The following is a 7500-nucleotide window of genomic DNA, read 5'->3' as shown; positions in this document are numbered from 1 at the left end:
ATATATATATATATATATTGTAAACAAATATTTTATATATATCTATATATATAACTAAATATTGTGAACAAATATTTTATATATATACATAACGAAATATTGTAAAAAATATATGTTACCTGTAGTATTGTGTATGAAAACATAAATTATGTATAACCATAACAAAAATGAGGGACTAATAAATGTATAAAATCAAGTTACATTTAACTACATATTGTAATAATGATATATATATATATATATATATATATATATATATATATATATATATATATATATATATATATATATATATATATATATATATATATATATATATATATATATATACACACACAAGCTAATATTGTAAAAAATATACGTTACATGTAATATTGTGTATGAAAACATAAATTATATACAACAATAACAAAATGAGAGACTAATAAATGCATTAAATAAAGTTACATTTAACTAAATATTGTAAGAATTGTATTTTATATAATTTTATATATAGTACACACATATATATATATATATATATATATATATATATATATATATATATATATATATATATATATATACAGTATATACAAATATATATATATACAACTAAATCTTGTAAAAAAAATTATATATATATATAAAAATGTATAGTATTTTAATAAATGTAAAATACTGTATATATTCTTTATTGATCACACATTCATCTGATTGCATATTTTATGAATAGAATGTAAAAAATTAATTACTTCAAAAATAGTTTTACTGTAATTTGCTTATGGTCAACATGCTATTAGCATGAATGCTATGTGGTTATATTACATGTATATTCCACGTATAAGTAACTAGTTGTATAACTCTGAGGTGCACGCCTGAAAAATTTAAAAAGTTAGCATGTTAATGTTGGCATGCTAGCATGCTAACAGTTAGCAAATATCAAGTGCCAAGTTTTAGGACTCCAAAGTTGGGCTGAAACAATATCTAAAAAGGTTAGCATGCTGATGTCAGCATGCTTGTTGTTAGCATGTGCCAAGTATCCTGCTATATGACTCTGGGTATTCGGCTGAAAAATTGTTCAAAAAATTTAGCTTTTTAATGTTAGCATGGCATATGTCAAGCAATAAGTTGTATGACTCCAAGGTGTTGGGCTGAAACAATATCTAAAAAGGTTAGCATGCTTGTAGTTAGCATGTGCCAAGTATATTGCTATATGACTCTGGGTATTTGGCTGAAAAATTGGTTTAAAAAAATGTAGCTTTTTAGTGTTAGCATGGTATATGTCAAGTAGCAAGTTACATGACCCTAAGGTGCTCAGCTGAAAAAAATAGCTAAAACAGTTAGCATGTGTCATGTATCAAGTAGAACTATGCTAAAAAGTTCTGCTACTTTACCTGCATTATAATGTTTTTAACAAGCTATTAGCATGAATGCTATGTGGTTATATTACATGTATATTCCGAGTGTAAGTAACTAGTTGTATGACTCTGAGGGGCACGTCTGAAAAATTGGTTTAAAAAGTTAGCATGTTAATGTTGGCATGCTAGCATGCTAACAGTTAGCAAATGTCACGTACCAAGTTATATGACTCCGTGTTGGGCTGAAACAATATCTAAAAAGGTTAGCATGCTTGTAGTTTGCATGTGACAAGTATCATGCTATATGACTCTGGTATTTGGCTGAAAAATTAGTTAAAAATGTAGCTTTTTAATGTTAGCATGGCAAGTACCAAGTAAAACTATGCTAAAAACCCACTCCTGCTAGTTTATCTGCATTATAATGTTTTTAACATGCTATTAGCATGAATGCTATGTGGTTATATTACATGTATATTCCGAGTATAAGTACCGGTAAATAGTTGTATGACTCTGAGGGGCACGCCTGAAAAAATGGTTAAAAAAGTTAGCATGTTAATGTTGGCATGCTAGCATGCTAATAGTTAGCAAATGTCACGTACCAAGTTATATGACTGTGTTGGGCTGAAACAATATTTAAAAAGGTTAGCATGCTGGAAAAATTGGTTAAAAATGTAGCGTTTTAATGTTAGCATGGCATATGTCAAGTAGCAAGTTATATGACTAAGGGTTTCAGCTGAGAAAAATAGCTAAAACAATTAGCATGTGCCAAGTACCAAGTTATATAACTAAGGTGATGGGCTGAAACAATATCTAAAAAGGTTAGCATGCTGATGTTAGCATGCTTGTAGTTAGCATTTGCCAAGTATCATGCTATATGACTCTGAGTATTGGTTTGTAAAATTGGTTAAACATTTAGATTTTTAATGCTAGCATGGCATATGTCAAGTAGCAAGTTATATGACTCTAAGGTGTTCAGTTGAGAAAAATATGTAAAACAGTTAGCATGTGCCAAGTACCAAGTTATATAAAAATGCAAAATGCAAAGGTTGCCTCTCCGAAAAATGCAAAATGCAAAGGTTGCCTCTCCAAAGAATGCAAAATGCAAAGGTTGCCTCTCCAAAAAATGTAAATAGCAAAGGTTGCCTCTTCAAAAAATGCAAAATGCTAAGGTTGCTGCCTCTCCAAAAAATGCAAAATGCAAAGTTTATCTCCCAAAAAAATGCAAAATGTAAAGGTTGCCTCTCCAAAAAATGCTAAATGTAAAGGTTGCCTCTCCAAAAAATGCAAATAGCAAAGGTTGCTTCTCTAAAAAAAAATGTATGCTAAGGTTGCCTCTCCAAAAAATGCAAAAAGTTAAGGTTGCCTTTCCAAAAAATCCAAAATGTAAAGGTTGCCTCTCCAAAAAATGCAAAATGCTAAGGTTGCCTCTCCAAAAAATGCAAAATGTAAAGGTTGCCTCTCCAAAAAATGCAAATAGCAAAGGTTGCCTCTTCAAAAAATGCAAAATGCTAAGGTTGCCTTTCCAAGAATGCAAAATGAAAGGTTGCCTCTCCAAAAAATGCAAAAAGTTAAGGTTGCCTTTCCAAAAAATCCAAAATGTAAAGATTGCCTCTCCAAAAAATGCAAAATGCTAAGGTTGCCTCTCCAAAAAATGCAAAATGTTAAAGTTGCCTCTCCAAAAAATGCAAAATGTAAAGGTTGCCTCTCCAAAAAATGCAAATAGCAAAGGTTGCTTCTCTAAAAAAAATGTATGCTAAGGTTGCCTCTCCAAAAAATGCAAAATGCTAAGATTGCCTCTCCAAGAAAAACAAAATACAAAGGTTGCCTCTCCAAAACAGCTTTGGGCTGAAACCATATCTAAAAAGGTTAGCATGCTGATGTTAGCAAGCTTGTAGTTAGCATGTGCTGAGTCTCATGCTATATGACTCTGAGTATTGGTCTGAAAAATTGGTTAAAAATGTAGCTTTTTAATGCTAGCATGGCATATGTCATGTAGCAAGTTATATGACTCTAAGGTGTTCAGTTGAGAAAAATATGTAAAACAGTTAGCATGTGCCAAGTACCAAGTTATATAAAAATGCAAAATGCAAAGGTTGCCTCTCCGGAAAATGCAAAATGCAAAGGTTGCCTCTCCAAAAAATGCAAAATGCTAAGGTTGCCTCTCCAAAGAATGCAAAATGTAAAGGTTGCCTCTCCAAAAAATGTAAATAGCAAAGGTTGCCTCTTCAAAAAATGCAAAATGCTAAGGTTGCTGCCTCTCCAAAAAATGCAAAATGCAAAGGTTGCCTCCCAAAAAAATGCAAAATGTAAAGGTTGCCTCTCCAAAAAATGCAAAATGTAAAGGTTGCCTCTCCAAAAAATGCAAATAGCAAAGGTTGCTTCTCTGGGACGGCGTGGCGAAGTTGATAGAGTGGCTGTGCCAGCAATCGGAGTGTTGCTGGTTACTGGGGTTCAACTCCCACCTTCTACCTTCCTAGTCACGTCCGTGGTGTCCTTGGGCAAGACACTTCACCCTTTGCCTCTGATGGCTGCTGGTTAGCGCCTTGCATGGCAGCTCCCGCCATCAGTGTGTGAATGTGTGTGTGAATGGGTAAATGTGGAAATACTGTCAAAGCGCTTTGAGTACCTTGAAGGTAGAAAAGCGCTATACAAGTATAACCCATTTATCATTTATCATTTATTCTCTAAAAAAAAATGTATGCTAAGGTTGCCTCTCCAAAAAATGCAAAAAGTTAAGGTTGCCTTTCCAAAAAATCCAAAATGTAAAGGTTGCCTCTCCAAAAAATGCAAAATGCTAAGGTTGCCTCTCCAAAAAATGCAAAATGTAAAGGTTGCCTCTCCAAAAAATGCAAATAGCAAAGGTTGCCTCTTCAAAAAATGCAAAATGCTAAGGTTGCTTTTCCAAGAATGCAAAATGAAAGGTTGCCTCTCCAAAAAATGCAAAAAGTTAAGGTTGCCTTTCCAAAAAATCCAAAATGTAAAGATTGCCTCTCCAAAAAATGCAAAATGCTAAGGTTGCCTCTCCAAAAAATGCAAAATGTTAAGGTTGCCTCTCCAAAAAATGCAAAATGTAAAGGTTGCCTCTCCAAAAAATGCAAATAGCAAAGGTTGCTTCTCTAAAAAAAAATTTATGCTAAGGTTGCCTCTCCAAAAAATGCAAAAAGTTAAGGTTGCCTTTCCAAAAAATCCAAAATGTAAAGGTTGCCTCTCCAAAAAATGCAAAATACTAAGGTTGCCTCTCCAAAAAATGCAAAATGCTAAGGTTGCCTCTCCAAAAAATGCAAAATAGCAAAGGTTGCCTCGCCAAAAAATGCAAAATGCTAAGGTTGCCTCTCCAAGAATGCAAAATGAAAGGTTGCCTCTCCAAAAAATGCAAAAAGTTAAGGTTGCCTTTCCAAAAAATCCAAAATGTAAAGGTTGCCTCTCCAAAAAATGCAAAATGCTAAGGTTGCCTCTCCAAAAAATGCAAAATGTTAAGGTTGCCTCTCCAAAAAATGCAAAATGTAAAGGTTGCCTCTCCAAAAAATGCAAATAGCAAAGGTTGCTTCTCTAAAAAAAATGTATGCTAAGGTTGCCTCTCCAAAAAATGCAAAATGCTCAGATTGCCTCTCCAAGAAATGCAAAATGCAAAGGTTGCCTCTCCAAAACAGCTTTGGGCTGAAACAATATCTAAAAAGGTTAGCATGCTGATGTTAGCAAGCTTGTAGTTAGCATGTGCTGAGTCTCATGCTATATGACTCTGAGTATTGGTCTGAAAAATTGGTTAAAAATGTAGCTTTTTAATGCTAGCATGGCATATGTCAAGTAGCAAGTTATATGACTCTAAGGTGTTCAGTTGAGAAAAATAGGTAAAACAGTTAGCATGTGCCAAGTACCAAGTTATATAAAAATGCAAAATGCAAAGGTTGCCTCTCCAAAAAAATGCAAAATGCAAAGGTTGCCTCTCTAAAAAATGCAAAATGCTAAGGTTGCCTCTCCAAAGAATGCAAAATGTAAAGGTTGCCTCTCCAAAAAATGCAAATAGCAAAGGTTGCCTCTTCAAAAAATGCAAAATACTAAGGTTGCCTCTCCAAGAATGCAAAATGAAAGGTTGCCTCTCCAAAAAATGCAAAAAGTTAAGGTTGCCTTTCCAAAAAATCCAAAATGTAAAGGTTGCCTCTCCAAAAAATGCAAAATGCTAAGGTTGCCTCTCCAAAAAAATGCAAAATGCTAAGGTTGCCTTTCCAAGAATGCAAAATGAAAGGTTGCCTCTCCAAAAAATGCAAATAGCAAAGGTTGCCTCTTCAAAAAATGCAAAATGCTAAGGTTGCCTCTCCAAGAATGCAAAATGAAAGGTTGCCTCTCCAAAAAATGCAAAAAGTTAAGATTGCCTTTCCAAAAAATCCAAAATGTAAAGGTTGCCTCTCCAAAAAATGCAAAATGCTAAGGTTGCCTCTCCAAAAAAAATGCAAAATGCTAAGGTTGCCTTTCCAAAAATGCAAAATGAAAGGTTGCCTTTCCAAAAAATCCAAAATGTAAAGATTGCCTCTCCAAAAAATGCAAAATGCTAAGGTTGCCTCTCCAAAAAATGCAAAATGTTAAGGTTGCCTCTCCAAAAAATGCAAAATGTAAAGGTTGCCTCTCCAAAAAATGCAAATAGCAAAGGTTGCTTCTCTAAAAAAAAATGTATGCTAAGGTTGCCTCTCCAAAAAATGCAAAATGCTAAGGTTGCCTCTCCAAAAAAATGCAAAATAGCAAAGGTTAGCCTCGCCAAAAAATGCAAAATGCTAAGGTTGCCTCTCCAAGAATGCAAAATGAAAGGTTGCCTCTCCAAAAAATGCAAAAAGTTAAGGTTGCCTTTCCAAAAAATCCAAAATGTAAAGGTTGCCTCTCCAAAAAATGCAAAATGCTAAGGTTGCCTCTCCAAAAAATGCAAAATGTTAAGGTTGCCTCTCCAAAAAATGCAAAATGTAAAGGTTGCCTCTCCAAAAAATGCAAATAGCAAAGGTTGCTTCTCTAAAAAAAATGTATGCTAAGGTTGCCTCTCCAAAAAATGCAAAATGCTAAGATTGCCTCTCCAAGAAATGCAAAATGCAAAGGATGCCTCTCCAAAACAGCTTTGGGCTGAAACAATATCTAAAAAGGTTAGCATGCTGATGTTAGCAAGCTTGTAGTTAGCATGTGCTGAGTATCATGCTATATGACTCTTGAGTATTGGTCTGAAAAATTGGTTAAAAATTTAGCTTTTTAATGCTAGCATGGCATATGTCAAGTAGCAAGTTATATGACTCTAAGGTGTTCAGCTGAGAAAAATAGCTAATACAGTTAGCATGTGTCTTATGCTAAAAACTCACTCCTGCTACTTTACATGCATTATAATGTTTGCTATAATGCTAAGTGGCTATATTTCAGGTATTTCCTAACGCTGTGCTAAAAATTTGAGTAAGTCAAGGTGCATTTGATCCCATTTTGAGTTGGACAGAAATGAAAGTTCCGACGTACAAATTTGTATTTGACATTCACTGTAGTTTGTAAACAGTTGAAGTTGAAAAGTACATTTGTACACACCCGAGTGTTATATCGCTAATGTTAGCCAGCGCTGACAACGCGGGGCGGTGATGTCACAATGATGTCATGTTTTGTCCCGTCATGTGACCTTCCTGGCAGGTCGTGCTGTGTGCGTGTCCGACGTGCGGCGACAGCTATCAGTGACAGATCGTTCAAAGCTTTTCACGGGCAAATAAATGCGGCTGAAAGGAATATCGACCTAATTGCTTTCTTCCTACACAACTCTGCGGTCTGGACTTTTTACAGCGGTGGAGATGGACTAGAACCGAGTGGGCCGTATCGATAGAGACAAGCATGTGACATCGCTGTGACTTTATTTCCATTTCAATAGCCGGAGGAGGATGGGATGAGGGGACGTAAAAAGCTCCTGCACATGGACTATATATACTTCAGCTCTCTGCATTCTTCTCGCTCCTAAAAGTGTAAAAGTGTGTAACTTTTCTATGGCACACAGCAAACTAGTTGGTTTGTGTCGTGTCCAGACCAAGAACCCACACATTGGTGATTCAGTCTCTGCCAAAAAGCCACCCCGCGGGGGTCAAGGAAAGTTGTGAGCGATTGATAAAGAAGGTGAGAAACAGTTTTCAGCAGTGATGTTAGTGATGCATTTCCT

General features: G+C 35.0%; 1 protein-coding gene and 1 long non-coding RNA gene across 2 annotated transcripts in view; one reads left to right on the top strand and one right to left on the bottom strand.

Moving 5' to 3' along the window:
* Window positions 1-7500, bottom strand: part of LOC133664778 (ubiquitin-like-conjugating enzyme ATG10) — a 37459-nt gene that overhangs the window by 798 nt on the left and 29161 nt on the right. The gene's annotated exons all lie outside the window — the stretch shown is intronic.
* LOC133664780 (uncharacterized) overlaps window positions 7336-7500 on the top strand; it is a 52567-nt gene continuing 52402 nt past the window's right edge. The window contains exon 1 of the long non-coding RNA XR_009828621.1: window positions 7336-7457. This is a non-coding gene — a long non-coding RNA (uncharacterized LOC133664780). The remainder of the gene's footprint in view (window positions 7458-7500) is intronic.

The sequence above is a fragment of the Entelurus aequoreus genome, linkage group LG14, assembly GCF_033978785.1.
Source record: "Entelurus aequoreus isolate RoL-2023_Sb linkage group LG14, RoL_Eaeq_v1.1, whole genome shotgun sequence".
NCBI lineage: Eukaryota > Metazoa > Chordata > Actinopteri > Syngnathiformes > Syngnathidae > Entelurus > Entelurus aequoreus.
The sequence above is the reverse complement of the archived record's forward strand: the minus strand, read 5'-3'. Positions and strand labels throughout refer to the sequence as shown.